Here is a 21,681-nt window from a genome sequence, read left to right on the forward strand (position 1 = left end):
ATATATACATATATATATAATCATATTAAATATGTTTAATGTTTAACATATTTTTAATTTTTTTAAACATAGTTATGTTGCAAAAGAAGAATCAGAACAAAAGGGAACAATTATTAGAAAAAAAATGTAATGCTCTGATCTGCATTCAGACATCATAGTTATTCCCCTGCATGTGTATAGTATTTTTCATCCTGAATCTTTTGGAATTGTCTTAGATCACTGTATTGCAAAAAACTAAATCCATCATAGATGATCATCATACAGTGTTGATGTTACTATATACAATGTCTTCCTGGTTCACTTAACATCAGTTCATCTAAATCTTTCCAGGTTTTTCTGAACTCAATCTGCTCATCATTTTTATCGCATAAGAGTATTCCATCACAATCGCATACCATAACCAGTTTTTCTCCAATTGATGGGCACTCCCTCAGTTTCTAATTCTTTGCCACCACAGAACTGCTATAAATAATTTTGTACGTGTAGATCCTTTCCCCTATTTTTTATGATCTCTTTGGGATACAAATTTAGAAGTGATAGTAAATGGTGTGAGATGCTGATCTACACCTAGTTTCTGCTATGCTATTTTCCAAGCAGTTTTGTTTTGTCAAATAATGAATTCTTATTCCAGAAAGTCTTTGGTTTTATCAACTGTAGATTGCTATAGTCATTTCCTACTGTGTATTGTGCACATTAGCTATTACACTGATGTACCATTCTATTTCTTAGTATCAGATTGTTTTGATGATTGCCTCATTATAATATAATTTTAGATCTGGTGAGGGGAAGCCACTTCCTTTGCATTTTTTTCATTAATTCCCTTGTTTTTCTTGACCTTCTGGTTCTTCCAAATTAATTTTGTTATTTTTTTCTACCTCTATAAAATAATTTTTGGTAATTTGATTAATATGGCACTGAATAAATAAACTAAATTAGGTAGAATTGTCATTTTTATCATATTAGCTCAGCCTATCTATGAGCAATTGGTATTTTTCCAATCATTTAGATCTGACGTTATCTGTGTGAAAAGTATTTTGTAATTCTGTTTGTATGTTTTCTAAGTCTATCTTGGCAGGTAGAAGAATCATGAGTATTTTATACTGTCTATAGTTATTTTAAACAGAATATTTTTCTTTCTTTCTCTTGCTACTGAGCTTTGTTGGTGAAATAATGATGGTTTGTGTGGGTTTAGTTTATATATCATGCAACTTTGCTAAAATTGTTAGTTATTTCAAGTAGCTTTTTAGTTGATTCGCTAAAAAAAATTGTTTCACTCCATCTTCTTGTAGGTTCTGTTACTACAAAATTTGTTTAGAGGCTGGATTTAAAATTACTTCCAAGTGAAACTTGGAAAGAACTCAGGCAACTTTCTGGCTCTTTCTACATCTTGGCTCCCCCTCCTTAGTGATTAGTAGGGGTGTAAATACTTAAATTTTATTGAATAACTTGTTTTTTTCTTCCTGTTTACTTTTTAATGGTTTATTTGAGTCTTTTGTTTGAAAATGAAATTTTCTATTCATCTCTGGTCTTTTCATCAGGAAAGTTTGATTTTCCATTTTTTTCCCTTGAAATATTATGCTTTAATTGATTCTTGGTTGCAATTCAAACTTCTTTGTTTTCCAGAATATCATACTCCAAGTTTTCTAATCCTTTAATGGATAAGCTTCTAAATCCTATGTAATCCTGACTGTGGCTCCTTGATATTTGAATTGTTTCTTTCTGGCTGCTTGCAGTATTTTCTCCTTGACCTGGTAATTATGGAATTTGGCTACACTATTTCTTAGTGTTTTCATTTTGGGATCTCTTTCAGAAGGTAATTAGTGGATTCTTTCAATTATTGTGCCATCTTTGGTTCTAGAATACCAGGCCAGTTTTCCTTGATAATTTCTTGAAAGATGTTATTGAAGCTCTTTTTTTTTATCATGGTTTTTAGATAGTCAAATGATTCTTAAAATATGCCTCCTGGATCTATTTTTGAAGTCAGTTTTTTTTCCAAAAAGTTATTTCACACTGTCTTCTATTTTTCGTGTTTTTGATTTTGTTTGACTGCTTCTTGAATATTTCTTGATGTTTCATACAATCCTTAGCTTCCACTTGTCCAATTCTAATTTTTAAATAATTTTTTTTTCTTTAGTTACTTTTGTACCTTTTTTCTATTTGACCAATGTTACTTTTTAACAATTTATTTTCTTCAATGTTTTTCCCCATTTAGCCAATTGCATTTTTAAGGAATTGTTTTATTCAGTTGCTTTTTGCCCTTCCTTTTTGCAAGTGTTGATGTCTCTTGCATAGCTCTCTTTTTTTTCTGACTTTTCTTTTTCACTTCTTGTTTTTTTTTATTTTATTTATTATTTTTAAGCTTCTCCTTCCCTCTTGAAATTTTACACGCAGTGCATTTGACTAACAATTTTGTGTTTTGATCTTTCCTGTTGCCATGGTACCTTTCTATGGTCAGGGCTCTCAACTGACCAAGAGTCAAAGGTCTTTTCTGTTTTATTCATTTTTAGTATATTTCATGGCTTTTAAATTTGGGCTCTGCTCCTGGGGCACAGGATTCTTCAAACTAGGGGTCCTCAAACTACGGCTGCGGGCCAGATGAGGCAGCTGAGGATGATTATCCCCCTCACCCAGAGCTATGAAGTTTCTTTATTTAAAGGCCCACAAAACAAAGTTTTTGTTTTTACTATAGTCTGGCCCTCCAACAGTCTGAGGGACAGTGAACTGGCCCCCTATTTAAAAAGTTTGAGGACCCCTGCGAGTATAAATCATGCTTCCTGTGCTAAAAGTCAGAAGCTTGAATATTCACTTTCTGCACCTGGACCTCAGATACTGGCAGCTTGCCCACTATGTAGGGATGGTCTTGCCTATCTCATCTGTTGTGCCAGAGAGGTTCTGGGACTTGAAATTTGGCTTCTAAGCCAGTATTGGAGGACTCACAGCTATCCTGCTTTGCTATTGACCTGTTAAGCCAAAATCAAAAGACCTTGGTTGCTGATCTATGCTGTGGCTAAAAGCATCCCACTAGGTTTACTGAGACACCATTTGAACTAGAATGCACTCCTCCCTTTTACCCAAGTGAGACAGACCTTTCCTGAAATTCTTTGAAGTTATCTTAAGTGTGAAAATTGTTTTTCTTTATCTTCTTATGGGTTCTGTTACTACAGAATCTGATTAAAAGTTGGATTTAAAATTGTTTCCAAGGGAAACTGGGAAGAGCTTATACAACTTCCTGGCTCTTTCTATCATACTGGCTTCCCCTCTTTAGTGATTACAATAGTATTTCAAAGTTTGCTTGTTTTCTGCCTTTTATACTACAGTTGCCTTCTTGTGGATTCAATTTTGGTTTTGCTATTGTACACACTTTTTCTGAGGTTTTGAGATTGGATAAGCTTGTGTAAAATGTCTCTGACATCTTTCATATAATGTAATCTCTGTTCTATATATCACAAACTCTCACCTTTACCCATGTATCTATTAATAGTCAGTTATAATTAGCAATGTATAAAATGAATAGAGACAGCCTCTATCTTTTTAGAGTCAGATTTCTTCTCATTCAAAACTCAGAATTATTAAGGGATTAATATGTGTCAGCACTATGGAGTTTAGATATGGAAGAATAAGGGAGAAGAATTGATTCAGAAATGAGGGAAGATAGGTAGCAGCAAAGAAAAGTAGAGAAATCTTTCATAACTCATTACAGGTTTGACTTATGCCCATGGCTGGTCACTACATGTTCTTTCATGCTAACCAGAAAGCACCTGCTCAGGAATATAACATATATATATATAACATATAACAACACATTTTGACATATAACAACAGAATTTAATACTCAAACCATGGAAAACAGTTTTGAAAATATTTTTCACTTTTTTATATTTTCTATAAGAAGCCTATGTTACAGTAGATCATTTCAAGGAGTAGGGATAAGGATAGGAATTGTACCTGTGATTTCATTAGCACAAGAAATTTACACCTGGATGAAAAAACTCTACCAGTATAGATAAGCATGTTTTGTGGGGGGCAGAGTAGGGTGGGAGGAAAGGGTTGGTTTGTTTGGGGTTGTTTTTAGAGGAGCAAGATTGCACGCAGATTAGTCAATACATATATGCACAAATTAAATAAAAAGTCATTCCAAGGAGTGGTTGAAGGAATCCCCTGGGAATTCATAATTCTTAAGGAAATGTATTTGACCTGGTTTTGGAATGGATTTCAAGAAGTAGAGATAAGAAAAGGGAGCATTCTAGGAATGGAGTTGTGGAGCAAACACATGTTCAGAGGTTTGGCCCAGCGTAACTCACCCTAGGCAGGTTCCCCATATATACATGTGCATAGCCACACAGAGAAAGCATTACAACCTACTTGAATTCTATTATAATAGAATTCTCTACGTATAATATTATTTACCTGGCAAATGTCAATGTAATTTATGCACAATAATTACTTCTGCAAGTCTCAAAAATTGCCACAAAGACTTATTTCCATTCCAGCAAAAGCTGCTATGATACACTCTGCTTGAAGTGATGGTTATTTATGCTGGGCACTTTTCTTCCTCCTTACAGGAGCAATACAAGGTCTGTCTGGACTCTCAATATTTATGGTAAGTACCCATGTATAACTATACTTAACAAAGTGGCTTCTGCCTTGTCTAATTAAATGGTTTTAACTTCCAGAGAAGCTTGTTCTCCCTCCTTTTGTCTACCACTCTCACACCTAAAGACCTAAAGGTTTCTCCTTATGCTGCCAAGTGGATTTTTCTTTACATTGTTTGCCAACTCAAGAGTAAAATGCCAGTGAAGTTGGACCTGGATTTGCTCCCTGGATGTGATACACAGACATAGGTTAAAAGCCAAAGCACTTTATTTCCTCAGGAAAAAATGTTGACAGCACAGAAAGATAGAACATTACTAAAAAGCGATACTTTGGCCAAAAGAGTCTCTATGTTGAGCTATGGCATTCCCTGACCTTAGACTTCACAACCCTGGTCTCATTCTTATTATCGACCCATGCTATAAAGCAATAGTGATACAGAATATAATGGCTGACCCAATGACTTCTGTGAAAGTCTTTTCATTTAATCTTTGGCTCTCAAGTTGGATGCTATTTTAGTACACATCCAATATCTTTGAGTGGAAGAGAAAACACCTGAGAAGAATCCTAAAACTACAGGGTCATTAACCTATCTGATTATATGTATTATGCCCCTACCTATGACAGCTGATTGATCAATCAACCATTTCTTAAGTATCTCCAAAATACTAGGACCCCTGGTAGACACTGCGAATATAGATACAAGAATGAAAACAGTCCCCTTTTCTTCAAGGAGCTTATATTTTATCAGAAACACAACATGTAAATGTAAGTAGATACAAACAAAAACCATACTATACACACATACACACGCACATATATGGTAATATGAAATGGGGCAGAGAGGTAAGATGCTAGCTATTTGCAAAGATCAGGGTTCATTTAGTTGAGGGTAGAAGAGGGGGAGGGCTAGGTGGATAGAGTGGATAGAGTACTAGGTCTATTATCAGGAAGACCTGAATTTAAATCCAGCCTCAGACACTTGCCAGCTAAGTGACGTTGATCATGTCTTGCTTCAGGTTTCTCTTCTGTAAAATGAACAGGAGAAGAAAATGGCAAATCACTTTGCCAAGAAAACCTTAAATGGAGCCACAAAAGTCAGACATGTCTGAAATGAATGAACAACAATAGCATAGGGAGGGATGAGCTACCCCAGTTTGAAGGTGTTTCTTGGATACGTTTGCATGGAGTGAAAGCTACCTTTACCAGTCCCAAGGCCAGGGGTAGACACTGTCAATTCTCTATAGAAGGAATTCCAGAACAGAGTCAAGAAGGCAGAGTAAAGTCAGGAAGCTGCAGAGCTTTCTCAGTTTTCAAAAACCACATGAAACCAAGCCTCTAAACAAAGTCTGATGGAATAAAATCATTCTTCAGCCCAAGATAGACTGGAAGGACTTTAAGAAAGATAAATCTCACTGGGCTAAAAGGGGTGCTTAGCCTAGACTGGCCAGGAAGGCCAGTTAGGGGGTCTTAATTATAGCAGATCAGCAACCGAGACCCTGGGTCTTGGCCCAGTAACAGAACAGACCAGTGTGGCCCCTCTAGTTCTAGCTAAGAAGATAAATTGCCAGGTAGGGGAACAGAATGTTTCCTCTAGAGAGTAGGTAGGGGTACCTCATGCTGTGAGCAAGACATCAAATACAAGGGGCCCCTGTACCCAAAGCCAAGGTTCAGAGCTGCACAGAAAACTTGGGGCAGTGATCCTTATACCCCAAGATCAGAGATCATAAAAGGCACCAAAAAGGGGGGGGGGGAGAGAAGGAAAGAAAATGAGTAAGAAACAGAAAAGAATCTTAACCATAAAAAACTACTAATGGTGACAGGGAAGACCAAAACAAAACACCAACTCAGACCAGGAAAAATGTTCACAAAAGACATCTCAAAGAATTCATTCAAATGAATAAGTCTTAAGCCCAAAGAGGCTTGGAAATGCTCATAAAAGATTTCAAAAGGCAAATAAGAGAGGCAGAAGAAAAATACGGAGAAAGAAATAGAGGTATGCAAGAGAGAGTCAACAGTTTGGAAAAGGAAGTAAAAAAAATCAACTGAAGAAATCAATTCTTTAAAAAACACAATTGGCCAAATGAAAAAACAAAAATCCCCTGAAGAAAATAATTGAAAAGTAGAATTAATCAAATAGAAAAAGAGATGCAAAAGCTAATTAAAGAAAATCACATATTAAAAACTAGAACCAGGCAAATAGAAGCTAATGACTCTATGAGAAATCAAAAATCAGTCAAACAAATGAAATAGAATGAAAAAAAGAAGAAAATGTAAAATATCTCATTAAAAAAAAACAGCCAATCTGGAAAATAGATCCAGGAGATACACCTTAATTATTGGTCTTAATATATGTGATCTGAAGATCACAACCAAAAAAAAGAGCCAGAATAGCATTCCTCAAGAGATCATCAAAGAAAACAGCCCTGATATAATAGAACCAGAGGACAAAATAGTCATTGAAAGAATCCATTGATCACCTCCAAAAAGAGATATCACAAGGAAAATTCCAAGGAACATGGTTTCAAATCTGCAGAACTATATTCTTAAGGAAAAATACTATAAGCTACCAGAAAAAATTTAAATATCAAGCAGTAATAGTCAGTATTATCCAGAATCTGGCAGCTTCTACAACAAAGGATCAAATGATCTGAAATGCCATATCCCCAGATGCAAAGGACCTGGGACTATAACCAAGAATCAACTACCCAGTGAGACTGAGTATCATCTTTCAGGGGAGGAGATGGATCTTCAATGAAGTAAGAGACTTTCAATGATTTCTATTGAAAAATTCAGAACTAAACAGAAAATTTGACCTTTAAACACAGCACTCAAGAGAAACATAGAAAGGTAAACGAGGAAAAAAAAGACATTAAGGGTTGGAAAAAGGAATGTACTGGGAGATGAGGAAAGGAGAAGTAAAATGAGACCAATTAAGATCACATGAAGAGGCACAAACGATCTATTATAATAGGAAGAGGGATGAGTATTGTCTGAAGCTTAATTTCATCAGTTTTGGCTCAAATTGGGAATAACATTCACTCAGTTGGATATATAAATCTTATTCTATAAAGAAGTAGGAAGAGAAAGGGGAAAAAAAGAAAAGAGCTGAAGAAGGGAGAGCAGAAACACTAGGAGAAAGGGGTAAAAGAAGGGAAGAGAGGTTACAGAAGGGAGGGCAGGTAGAGGGTGAGATGGGTTAAAAGCTAAACACTACTAAGGAGGGACAGAACATAAGAAAGAGAGAACATAAAAAAAAGCTCTATAAAGACAAGTTACTAAATGAGTGACCCTGGATAAATTATTCCACTCCTATATCTCAATTTTTTCATCTGTAAAAGAAGATTGTACCCAAAGGCTTCTAAGGTTTTTTATAGTTCTAACTCTTTATTCCACTGAACCAATTAACTCTATCTTTTTTTCTGCCAGAGCTTCAGGATCATTTGGCTCCTAAGGCTCAATAAGCCTAGTTCAATATGCTCATATAACTCCTTTCCCCACCATAGCTGAACACCTCATGTTTTACCTGAAATATTTTTTATGGAGGTTTAAATGTATCATGATCAAGGTCATCTTCTATAATCATTTCCTGGATTGTCTTGAGTGTTTTATATAACCTCTTTTAAGCTCCCCCAGCTGTTACAACAGACTGAGACATCTCCCACCATGCAACTAGACTACTGGTAATTACCTTAGAGAGACTGAGGATAGGGAGGGCAGTGAGCAGACATCTTAGCCATGTCTTTGGCCCCATACTGAGGAATATACTGAAGAATTTCTGTCCTAAAAGTAAAATCTTTGAAGCCCAAGGTGTTGGTATTTATTTGTAATTCATCCATTTGAGAAAGAAGACAAATCTTAGATTGTCAAGGTCATTTTAGCATCTTTTCTCTGTGTTCACTCAACTAAAACCTGAGTGCAGACCTAACAGATTTTTTTTCCCCAAGTATCTACCTGTCTGTAAAAACTAGTAGAAAACACATAAAGAAACCTAGTGTGAGTGTGACTCCAGAGTAGGCCTTTCATTTCTTGAAAAGGATCAAAGAACTAGATCAGAGGTCATCTAGTCCAATCTCAGTTTTTATAGATGGAAAAACTAATGGCCAGGGAGAGCATGTGCTTTGTCAAAGACCACAAATGTAGTAAGCATAAAAGATGTGATTTGAATCTCAGAGTTCAGAGCTGGTGGCATATGGCCTTTTCACCTGCTGTAGCAAATAGCACACTGGATTTAAGACAGTAATAACCTAACACTAGGAAAGGTCTAGGTTGGTCCCAATCCAGGTTTGGAGACTGATAAGAATCACTTAATAGCCTCCTCTCTAGTTTTCCTCCCAGATACAAGAAATTCTCTTTTACCTGTGTCAACAGAATTTTCAAACTGAAAAGAATATTGGAGTTAGTAGAGATCCCTGTTACCAATAAGTTAAACTTTCAAATAAAGCAGTTTTGTTTAACTTCTGAATGCATCCTATGACTTCTCATCACAGATTCATCTTTCTTGTTCTATTCTACTCAAAACTGTCAAAGTTACTTTGCATTCCTTAAGCTTTCCTCAAAGTGAAGACAGGGAAAGTCAATTCAAAAATTAAATATTTTCACTTATAAAGACTGATAAATAGCAATGTATAATTGAGATTAATTAATTCAGAATCCACTTCCTTCCTGGCAGTGAATTGCCAGAGGCAATTGTCTGCTCCATTCCAAATGCTTGCTTGGCTTGGTCAACTCCAACTTCAGCATTCAAACTAGTATTTAGCATTTCTTTGGGGAGAAGCAAGAATTTAAGAATTCCTGTTTTTCCAGTCCTCCCAGAGTTTATTCCCACTTAAAAGTGGGAAAAAATGGAACAAAGCAAAAAGCACTATCTGTGGAATAAAAGAATGTTATTGTTGTTCAATCATTTTCAGTCATGTCTAATAGTATGTGACCCCAATGGGAGTGTTCTTGGCAAAGATACTGGAAAGATTTGCCATTTCCTTTTTCAGATCATTTTATATATGAGGAAATGGGACAAACATGGTTAAGGCATTTGTCCAGGATCACATAGCTTGTAAAATGTTTAAGGCCAATTTGAACTAAGGAAGCTGAGTCTTCTTGATTACAAACTTATTGCTCTATCCACTGTGCCATCTACATACCTGAAGTCAAGGGACTAGGGTTAAAATCCCAAATCTAATGTCCCATAATACCTGGAAGATATTGGACAAGTTACTTGATCTCCCTAGGCCTCTGTTTCCTCAGCAATAAAATGAGTGTTTTCTTCCAAATATAGATCTATGATGCTATAAGGATGTGCTTAGAGACCTCTTACCTCAAAGTGAGGTTTTAGAACCCTTGTGAGTCTAATAGAGAATTATTTCATGACAAATATCACTTCTAAACATCAATATACAACAATTCATTTAAGATGCAAGTAGTGAGTCAGACCTAGTTAGAGAACTGTTTACCAATGATCAGTGGCTTACAATTGGATGAGAAATGTTACTGATGAAAACATCTGAGATTTTTGAGGATCAATTTAGTATTTATAAATAAGTCAACAAAAAGGAATACAGTGGCAGTATGAGTGGAGATCTTGGTGCTTCCTGGACCTCATGTTCCCCATTTGTAAGATGAGGACTTGGACAAGGTAACCTCTAGAATCCCTTCTAGCTCTCTTAGTTTGAGCCTGAAAATGGGAGTTATCTTTGGCCAGAATATCCACCAGACAAGAAAATATTTTGAAAAGGACATGGAGCAATGACAACTAGGTTTGTTTCTTTGAAAGTCATAAGGAGGAAATGCATCAGACCTTACTCCTCTAGATCATCTAGAAATTTCTTAGATTTTATGTCATGAAATTCATTGGCAGTCTCGTGAAGCCAATAAATCTTTTCTCATATTCATGTTTTTAAAAGCAAAAAAAAAAAAAAAAAAATGCATAAGACCACAAGGGAAACCACTTAAATTTAAGTTTGTTGACCTTAACTCAATATCTTTTGATCTAATCATACTTCAGGAAATTAAGGCTCAGTGAGGAAAATTAGTCTACCAATGTTAGACAGCTAGTAAATAGCTATTTCTAAAGTCAATGATGAGTATTCAAATTACATTTCCCTCGACACACAATCTTTCTTTCTTTCTTTCTTTTTTTTTTTTTTTTGGTATTTTATTTTTTCCCAATTACATGTCAAAACAATTTTTAGTATTCACTTTTATAAGATTTTGAGTTCCAAATTTTCTCCCTCCTTCCCCTTTTCTTTTATGAATTTAACTCAGTACTCTAGGTACTTGAAAAATGAGGTCTTATTCAGAGACACTTGGTGTGAAGATTGTTTTCCAGCTTTCTGTTTTGCTTTTAATCTTGGTTAAATTAGCTTTATTTATACAATTTTTTATTATTTTAATATAAGAAAAATTATCTATTTTACTATCTATCTCTTGTTTTGCCATGAATTCTTCCTGTCCCTATGATCTTAAGGCAGGCTACTCCTTGATCTTCTAATCTTCTTATGATATCCTTTACATCTAAACTATGCACCTATTTTGATCTTCTCTTGGTATACAGTATCAAATGTTGGTCTAATCTTATTTTATATATCATCATTTTCCAGTTTTCCCAGCAGTTTTCATCAAATAATAATCTTATCTCAAAGGCTGTGTTTTTTGGATTTATTAAATAGTATTATGGTCACTGGCTACTGTGCCTTGTATACCTAATCTATTTATACTGATCCACACTCTATATCTTACCAGATATTTTTGATGATTACTGCCTTATAATATAATTTGAGACCACCTTGAATTATCTCCAGCTTTACTCTATGTGTATCTTTCTACTTCAAGTGTGTTTTTGCAAACAACATATTACAGGGTTCAGTTTTTTGATCCATTCTGTAATCCAGTTTCATTTTATGAGAGAATTAATCCCATTTACATTCATAGTTCTGAATTACTAACTATATATATTTCCCTCAATCCTATTTTTCTTCCTATTTGTCCTCTCTTTTCTTTCACCCTTCCCCACCTCACTAGTGTTTTCCTTCTGTCTACCACCTCCTCACCCATTTATCCTCCATTCTGATAGTCCTTTCATATCCCTTAACTTAATCTCTTCAAATCCTATTTTCCTGTCAGGTATAATAGTTTTTATTTTCAACTGATTGTGTATATTATTCTTTCTTTGAGGCAATGACAATAAGAATAAGGTTTAATTGATATTTATTGTCCATTTTCCCAACTTCTCTATCACTACAAGTATTTTGTGCCTCTACCTGTCCTTTCCTTCTGTATCCAGTGTTTTCCTCTTTATCATCCCTCAAATTCACCTTATATTTATTGACTATGTGTATTCCTTCTAATTATAGTATTAGTGTATAATTTTAACAATTACAAGTATCATCTTCCTGTGTATGGATGTAAACAGTTCAGCTCTGTTGAATTCCTTATATTTTCTTTTGCCTTTTTAACCTGTTTATGCTTCTTTGGGGTCTTGATACTAGAGATTAGATTTTTCATTTAATTTCCTTATGAAAGCTTGAAATCTTTCTATTTCTTAAAATGACATTTTTTTTCCTTCATACATTATGCTAATTTATCTGGGTAAGTGAAACTTGGTTATAGTACTATTTTCTTTTCCTTTTAGAATATCATGTTTCATGACCTCTGATTTTTTAATGTTGCAGCTGCTAACTTCTAATTCTTGACTGTGGCTCCTCAGGGTTTGTATTATTTCTTTGTAACCACTTGTAGCATTTTTTGCCTTGATCTGATAGCTCTGACATTTCACTATGATGTCCCTGGGAGTTTTTATTTTGGGATATCATCCTAAATTAGTAGATTTTTCAATTGCCTATCTTTCCTTCTGATTCCAGAATGTCAGCACAGTTTTCCTGTCCTGGTTCTTCTTTTGAATATGGCTTTCAGATAATTTAATTATTCTGACACTGACTACCCTGGATCTATTTTCTAGGTCAGTTGTTTTTCCCATGATTTATTTTACATTTTCTACTATTTTTAAACTTTTTTGAATTCATTTTGATTGATTCTTGATGTCTCATAAAGTCATTAGTTCCCCACTTGCCCAATTCTAAATTCTAAGTAGCTTTTGTCCTTAATTAGCTTTTGTGCTTTCTTTTCTATTTGGGCAATTTTATTTTTTAAGGTATTGTTTTCTTTTTAAATAATCCTCTTGCATCACTCATTTCTTTTCCCAATTTGTCTTCTAACTCTCTTACGTGATTTCTAAGCTCCTTTGGGAGCTCTTCCATGAGTTCTTTATGAGCTTGAGACCCCTTCCCATTTTTCTTTGGGGTTTTTCCCCTAGATGTTCTTCTTCTATTTTTGTATCTTGATCTTCCCTATCACCATAACAACTTTCCATGGTCAGATTCTCTTTTGTTATTATAATTTTTGCTCATGTTTCTTGGCCTTTCCCCTTCCTTTTAAATTTGAGTTCTACTGCCAGAGTGGAAGAGCTACTGTCTCAATCTTCTTGTGCCAGGGGGTGTAAGACCTGACTGTTTACCACTGCTGCAATGATGTTTCTTTAGGACCAATGAGGCCATGTCTAGTGCTATGCTGAGGGGTGGCGTGGGGAGTGGCTGGTGCTGTGGGAGTTCTGAGGGGCCTGGCAGCATACCTAGTGATAAGATGGAGTCCTAGTAGTTCTAGAATGTCTTCCTCTTTTATCTAAGTGAAATGGACCTTTCTGCTAATTTTCCAATGGATTGTTTCACCTTGTCTTTTTGCTGGTTCTGCTACTCCAGGATTTGTTCTTGGCCATTATTTTCTGGTTGTTTGGAAATGAATATGAGAGAGTTACAGGAATTTACTGCTTACTCCACTATCATGGCTCCTGGGATTATCTCTTCATAATCATTTATTGAATTGGGTTGTATGTGTATTGGGGGCCCATGTGTGAAAGTGAAAAAAAAAACACTCATTACATCAGAGGAGAGCCATCAAAGCCTCAACCACAGCTAAAGCCCAGCAGGGCTTCAACTAGCACCTGTTGATTTCTTTAAATGTCATCTGGACTATACATGCACCACATAAAAATACCCAGGTATATCTATGACAGGCCCACATACTAGACTGCACACGCAGAAGCTTTTATTGAAACAATTTTTTCTGGCATGACTAGTTCCAGTTCACTAGTTACTGAGCAGCTTGACATACAAGATCATCAGATAGTATGAATCAACAATCTGTCAGCTACCGGTTACCTTTTAAATTCACTGGAGCTTTCCCATCCCTATTTCCTCTACTCTCACCTCTTATACATTTGTTTCAGAGACAATGAATTTTCACATTATCATAGTTTATTGAACCAGTCAGGTTGTTGAAAAACAGTTCAGTGCAATCATTTTTCCCCAAGATAGAATATTTGTCAATTGTATAGCTACATTTGGCAATCCTTGCTAATAACCCACAAACAAGCGCCTGAAGTCCACAAAGGGCCACACCGACTTTTCAGTGGCACATTTTCCAAAAAGGAAGTTTTGACCAAATCTTCCCTTCACTGATTATGTGGAAATTACCATTTTTGTACACCCTAGATGATGAATTACTGATGTCTTCTTTCAATTTGTAGGATCCATTTAAGACAGCAACCAGCATCTACCAACCCCCTATATATATATATACCCAGGTTTTCTATCCCTAGTCTAATATACATGTTCTTTCAACCCATTCTTCACACAACATATTAAAGACTTTACATCATCCTAGTTAACCCCCATAGGACATTCTCTAGCTTAGCAGTATTGTTGTTCAGAAAATATGGCATATGCACACACATTCATACACATACACACACACACACACACACACACACACACATACACCATAACACTCCATATAATTTCTGACCAAGGTAGAATACAAGTCCATCACCTACACATATTCCTATTTAGTCAGTCTCTCTTAATGCAACCTATGATAAAAATAGATAGTTTTAGGCTGCCATATAATATTGTTACTTAGTTTGTTGAACTGATCCACTGAAATCAGATCTTTTTTTTTTGATGAACTAAGATCTAGCCATGCTCTCCCATCCAACATTTAAAAAGATGATTTTTTTTTTAAAACCAAGTGCAAGATTATGTTTCTATCTCTTTTAAGTTACATTTTTAGATGAGTCTCAATCATTAGCCTAGTGAAATCTTTTTTCATTTTATGAGATCCAGTGTATTAACTATCCCTCTCAATTTTACATTACTTGTAAATTTGATGAGCATGCCATCAATGCCTTTGCTTAAGTCATCAATTAAAAAGCTAAGCAATCCAGTGCCAAGTCTAGATCTCAGATCATTCCATAGAGACTTCCTCAAAATTGACAACAATCCATTAGTTACTATTTTTAAAATATGGACATAAAAACAATTCTGAATCTGAATAGCCTTTTTCTCTTCTCTTTCTCATTTGAATAGCATGAAAAATGTTGTCAAATGATTGGCAAAAATCTAGGCAAATTATGTCTATAGAATTTTGTTAATATACCAGCCCAGCAACCTTATCAAAGATAAAAACAAAAACAGTAAACAAACCAGCAATGACTTGGGATAGGTTTATTGAAGATATGTTAACTCTCTGGGAACTAACCTCTTTTTCTAATTGTGCATTAACTATTCCTTGAAACCAGGGTTTTGGCTCCTCTCTACACTCTTCCAGCATCTTTCCCATTGTATCTGATTTTTCAAAGCTTACTGACGATGGTTCAGCCTATCAGATCAATCAGTCAATAAGCCTTTATTTTCTGCAATGTGTCAATAAAAAAGGAAAAATGAAATAGTTCCTGCTTTCAAGGGACTTATATTCTATCAGCATGTATCTGTGTGTGTACAGAATAAATTTTTGAAATACCAGGTAGTTTAAAGAAAAATGACTCTAGAAATGTAACCATCAGAAAAGTCTTCATAAAAAAAGATCTGCTTCAGTGGATAGAGCACCAGCACCGAAGTCAAGAGGACCTGAGTTCAAATTTGGCCTCAAGACACTTAATACTTCCTAGGAAGTGACCCTGGGAAAGTCACTTAACCCCAATTGCCTCAGAAAAAAAAAAAAAAAAGCTACTTGAGCCTTGAAGGAAGTGAGGATTTGCTATGAGGGATAGGTGAAGAGAAAGAACATTCCATACATGGAGGACAGCCAAAAGTACAAAGTTGGGAGACTGTGTCATATGTGAGGATCACCCTGAATGTCTCTTTGCATAAATCCTAGAAATCATAGAGTACAAGAATGGTAGAAATAAATAATAAAAGCTGTAAAAGTAGCTTGCAGCCAAGTTAGGAGAGCTTCAAAAGCCTAAACAGTTTATTGTTTAGGGGAAGGACATAAGACTTGCAAAGCTGCCAGTTCTTTAAAGACTAAAGTTTTAATTCATCTGTTCACATTTAGTTTTTTGGGGAATCTCCTGCTTACTAGTCACTTTTGTTCTGTCCTCTCTTCTCCAAATATCATTTTTCTTAGCAAAGAAAATAGAAGTATAAAGAATAACAATTTCTCTCCATCATGCATTATCACTGTCCTATCCACTCTAAGCAACAGTCATATCTTTTTTGATTCTCCCCTTTTCCTAAATATTAAAAAAATTCAGCACTGGATAGGAGGATGAAAATAAGAAAGTGATGAATTTCATTGTTAAATATGGACACAAAATGCCAAAAGAAGTTTCAAAGACAGCAGACCTGGATAAAACTGGATGTTGTTCAAAATCAGAATGACAATGTGCTATAGGTCCTAAGTCACTGGCTTCATATGCTGTCTGATACCTGCAATGATTTAGAGTGCCCTTCCTTACCTAAATACCATTTCTTATATAAAGCTTTCCCTGATTCACTTTGCTTGAAGTAATCTCTTCCTATACTCAACTCCCATTATAAAAAGACGTCAAGTTTCTATAACACATTTATATATACAAAATGCTTTCTTTATAACTATCTTGTAAGATAGCACAGCACAAGTATTATCCTCATTTTGTAGATAACAACCTGAGACATAAATTAAATGACTGTCTCCTAGGATTGGAACCAAATTTCTTGAGAAGAATTTTTATTTATTCATGCCCCTTTTTGACTAAGCCTCAGTCAGGATAACATGATTCAAATTCTGTTTCTAATACAAATGGGCTATGTTACCCTGGGAAAGTCAAGTAACCTCTCAATGCTCCCAGAAATCTTTAAGAGCATGAGTTCCAAGTCATACTAATGAACAATGGTGGAAGATATTTTTTCAACCAGGAGATTCACATATCAATGAAATGACTACCAGGGGTCCTCAAACTATGGCCTGCAGGCCAGATGCAGCAGCTGAGGACGATTATCCCCCTCACCCAGAGCTATGAATTTTCTTTATTTAAAGGCCCACAAAACAAAGTTTTTGTTTTTACTATAGTCCGGCCCTCCAACAGTCTGAGGGACAGTGAACTGGCCCCTTATTTAAAAAGTTTGAGGACCCCTGAATTCTAATCTATATCCCTATCCTCTATCTGTGAACAAATTTAGCCTTGGCAGTCAGAAAACTTAAGGTAATCTTTTCGGGTAGAAAGAAATTCAGTGTGTGGCATAAAAGCATTTTAGTCTCACTGATAGTAATGCTGACTTTAAGGCAATGATCTGTAATTGCATGCAGGACATTATTATGTCTACATGAGAAATGTGCATTTCAGTCAATTCCCTTTTATTTGGTTAAAGGAACAAAGCCATTCAGCTGAAAATAAAAGAAATGATTCAGATAGGAACAATTTGGATGGGATATTAACAGAAGTAGAGTGGTGAACATCAAACACTGAGGCAATAAGAAAAGCTAAATCTTGGTAGGAAGGAGTGCTTTAAGACACAGCAAGCATCTTCTGATGTGCTGGCTAAGAAAGAATTCAGCTTTGAGCTTATACAAATAACCAGTAAAGGCATTCCACAAGGGCATACTAATGCTTACTATGGACATACAAAAAACTATGGATACACAAAGAAGCATGAGATAAAGGCTTTGTCCACATCCTTATAACTTTGTTGAAGAGAGATGCATGAATCCAGAATCACAACAGGGACTTCAGTTGTTATTTAATACAATCAATACCAGCAAAAGTATCCCCTCTAATATATGGCCAACAAGTGGTCATTCAGTCTTTGTTTGAAGACCTTCATTGGGAAACCCATTTTACTTTTGTTTGACATTCAGTTCTAAAAGGAATATTCCACCAGGTAATTTGCCTGCTTCACAAGGTTGTTATATGTAAGCACAATCCTTTAAGTACTATAGGAATGTGAGGTGTTCTAAAAAATTTGATGACTTTTAGGATGTTTGCCTTAGTCAGAAAAGTAGATTTATTCAGGATTTAAAATCTTCTGTGTCTGGTAATCTGAAGGAAAGCTTGGGAAAAGCCAAAATTTAGGATAAAGAGTGAAGTGCTATGTAATATATACTCAAATAATACTCAACATTCAAATGCATATGTAAGCTCACTGATGTAGTGATTCTTTCATGAGATAGAATTGAAATGCATCAAGCCTAGCCATTCTATCTTTGTAACCCCAGGCAAGTCACTTAACCCCAATTAACTCACTTTTAAAAAAAAGAATATAGTACCCACCACAGTGCTTGACACATGTAGGAGTTTGTTGAATGAATGATAGGAATAAATCAGGGGATTGTCATTTTCAGCCACCTAACTGTTGGACATTATGTCAAATGCAATGAAGAATTGATTCACCAGGCTTCACCGTACTATATCAGTTTCATAAGCCTCATCTCAAAGTGTGCCCACAGGCACTTTATCCCCCACCTTCACTCCATTAGTATAGATAATTAGAGTTCTTCTTTAGTTGTGTCTAACTCTTCACGACACCTTTTGGAATTTTCTTGGCAAAGATACTGGGGTGGTTTGCCATTTCCTTCTCCAGTTCATTTTTACAAATGAGGAAACTGAGGCAAATAGGGTTTAAGTGACTTGCCCACAGTCACACAACTAGTAAGTATCTGAGGCCATATTTGATAGGGAGATGAGGTTGTGCCATTTAGTTGTCCTGATTAGAGAGTATAGAAAGTTATTCTTTGTGGAGTTCTATTCACACAACTGCCAATGAACTCTTAGGCCCTGGCTACCGTTTCAATGGCAACTAAGTTTTTCCCTTCCTTTTTATAGCGATGGAACCTAAAACAGCCTAGTATGCAATCATTGATAAATGTGTGCTGATGGTCTTTTCAATACTGCACCACAGCTTGGCTCCTGCTCAACTCAATACAGGGAGGTTGCAGACTGAGGAGCTATGGAAACTGCAGGATCCAGCTTCTTTTCCTTACATAGCAGGCTTCTAGACTCATAGAACAGATCTTTTTTTTTTTTTTTTTTTTTTTTTTAATGACTGAGGTATATTCCAATAATTTTTTTCTGGCAAAGCTTTATTCAGATTCCATTTCTTGCAAATATAAATTTCCCCAAGCCTAATAAGTATGATAGGATAGACATCACTTTGACTCCAACAGAGTTTGCTGCCAGCTCTAACTACAGATTTTTTTTTAAAAAAGTATTCATTTCTGGCAAACAACATGGATTGCCATGCCAAACACATATACCCTCATTGCTGAGATACACATCTATTAAATTCTCCTTAACAGGGAAAGTGGCTCAGGTGCTAAGTTTAGCCTTCTAAGCTGCCTTCCTTTCATACCCAAACTGCATTTCTAACAGCTCTAGCGTCAGCTACAAGAGTTAGATAAACAGGAACAACTCTTCCACATTGCATTAAGATTAAGTCAGACTGAGAACTTGACCTGGTGGTATGCAATTTTCTGTTAGTTCCCAAAAGGGCTTTTACCTTCAACTCAGACCCATGCAAATGAGAATTGTGAACTGAGGGAAACAAGTCTAATAGCCACAGAATTTGTGAGTTTCCTTGCAGAAGTCAAGGACAGAGAGCTACGTCTTCCCTAACAAAAAAGGAGATGCAGCTGTTGCTATAGATACACACACACACACACACAATTTCAGTCATAATTACAGAAAAGGTGGTGGGGTGCATTTAAGAATAACAGCCATGGGCATGATATATATATATATATAATAGTTGCCATGAGGATGACAATGCTCCATTAATCTTTCTAATGTGATTTGTGGGACAGTGATCCCCTTAGATTTAACCTCATTTCTTAAGGACCACTCCAGAATTCTGCTAGGTCTACAAAGGTATGAAGCATCAGGATGAATCCTGAAAAGTTCTATCAGTGACCCAAAGTCAAATATGCAGCACTTTGATGTTGTATTATAAAACTTCAGCTTTACACTAAAAAGGAAACCCATCTCCATTACTCTTCTTAGAGCTATACACTTGCTAATCTTCTCCCTCTTCAGAGGATCAAAAGTGAGATAAAAGACAAATGAATTAAAGAGGCTGCAGGTTATAGTGGGAAGAGAACTTGGCTCAGGAGAGGTATGCACTGGTATCTTCATTCTTTCAATATATTACAAAGAGAAAATCGCTTCATCTCTTTTAACTTCAGTTTCCTCACCTGTAAAATGGGCATAGTGATAAAATTATAATACCTACTTCATAGGATCATTGGATTGAATAAAACAGTAAAAATTCCTTTATAAAATAAAATTTCAAGGTGGAATCAGGATAGCAAAGTAAAGTCATGGTCTTGCCTGAGCTTTCTCCCAAGCCCCATAAAAACCTTTAAATAGGGACTTTAAATAAATTAAATAATTTAAATAAATTTAAGAGTGGGAAAAAGATGCAATGAAATGATTTTCCAACCCAAGACAACTCAGAAGAGCAGGTGGAAATGTCTATCACCTGCATGAGCGGAGAGCACAGTCCATCTCAGACTGTATCTGCATAGCCCCGGTCCCACCAAACCAGGATCGGGTAATCCTGATTGGCAATCCCAGTGCCTGATTAGAAGGCGCTAAATAAGCAGTGACAGTGGCAACAACAGCTGTTTATGGAACTCTCAGCCCACAGATGATAAAGGGATCGAACAACAGGTGAGAAGGAGATTACAGAGGCCACTTTGCTAGCACTAAGGGAGATCTCTGCTGCTTTCCCCATACTTGAATCCAGATCACAGTTCTGGGGGGCAGTACCAGGGAGCAGAGGATTACTAGTACACCAAAATTTGCAGCCACGTAGAGTAGAGACCCTTCACAGAGTTCCAGGGCAGAAAAGAGTGCATCTGGTCACTCTCAGACAGAGCACAAACCATAATAAACAACTCTCCTTTCATCATACCATCTTGTAAGAATTGAAAACTTACAGGTTCCTAGAAAAATCTCTGAAAACAGCTGCACAAAACCTCTGAAACTTGGGCCAGGACACATTCCATCTTTGAAGCAGAGCCCTACATAACTAAGTCCTATTTAAAGTCAAGCAATAGACTGGGGAAAATGAGCAAACAGTAGAAAAAATATGATTATAAAAAGTTACTGTGGTAACAAGGAAGATCAAAGCACCCATAACTAAAGTCTCCAGGAAAAATACGAACTGGTCTCAGATCATGAAGAGCTCAAAAAGGAGTTTGAAAATCAAGTAAGAGGGAGAGGGAAAACTTGGGGAGAAAAATGAAAGGGATGCAAGAAAAATGAAAAATGGGCACGAATCTCCTTGGTAAAGGAGACACAAAAAATACTGAAAAAAACAACACTTTAAAACAGAGTAGGCCAAATAGTAAAACTATTAGGGAAAGTGTCTTAATGGCCAAATGGAAAGAGAGACACAAAAATTCAATGAAGAAAAAACTCCTGAAAAAGTAGAATTGGCCAAATGGAAGTTAATGGCTAAATAAGAAATAAAGAAATAATATCAGAATAATAATAGAAATAAAAACAAAAGAGAGTAAAATAGAAGACATTGTGAACTATCTCATTGGGGGAAAAAAAGCAACAGACCTAGAAAATAGAAGAGATAATTTAAAAATCATCGCACTACCTGAAAAAAAATGATCCAAAAAAAAAAAAAAAAAAAAGAGCCAAGACATCATCTTTCAAGAAATTATCAAGAAAAACTACTCTGATATTCTAGAACCAGAAAGTAAAATAGAAACTGAAAGATTGTACCAATCACCTCCTGAAAGATATCCCCAAATGAAAACTCCTAGGAATATTACATA

The sequence above is a fragment of the Sarcophilus harrisii genome, chromosome 1, assembly GCF_902635505.1.
Source record: "Sarcophilus harrisii chromosome 1, mSarHar1.11, whole genome shotgun sequence".
NCBI classification, from domain to species: domain Eukaryota; kingdom Metazoa; phylum Chordata; class Mammalia; order Dasyuromorphia; family Dasyuridae; genus Sarcophilus; species Sarcophilus harrisii.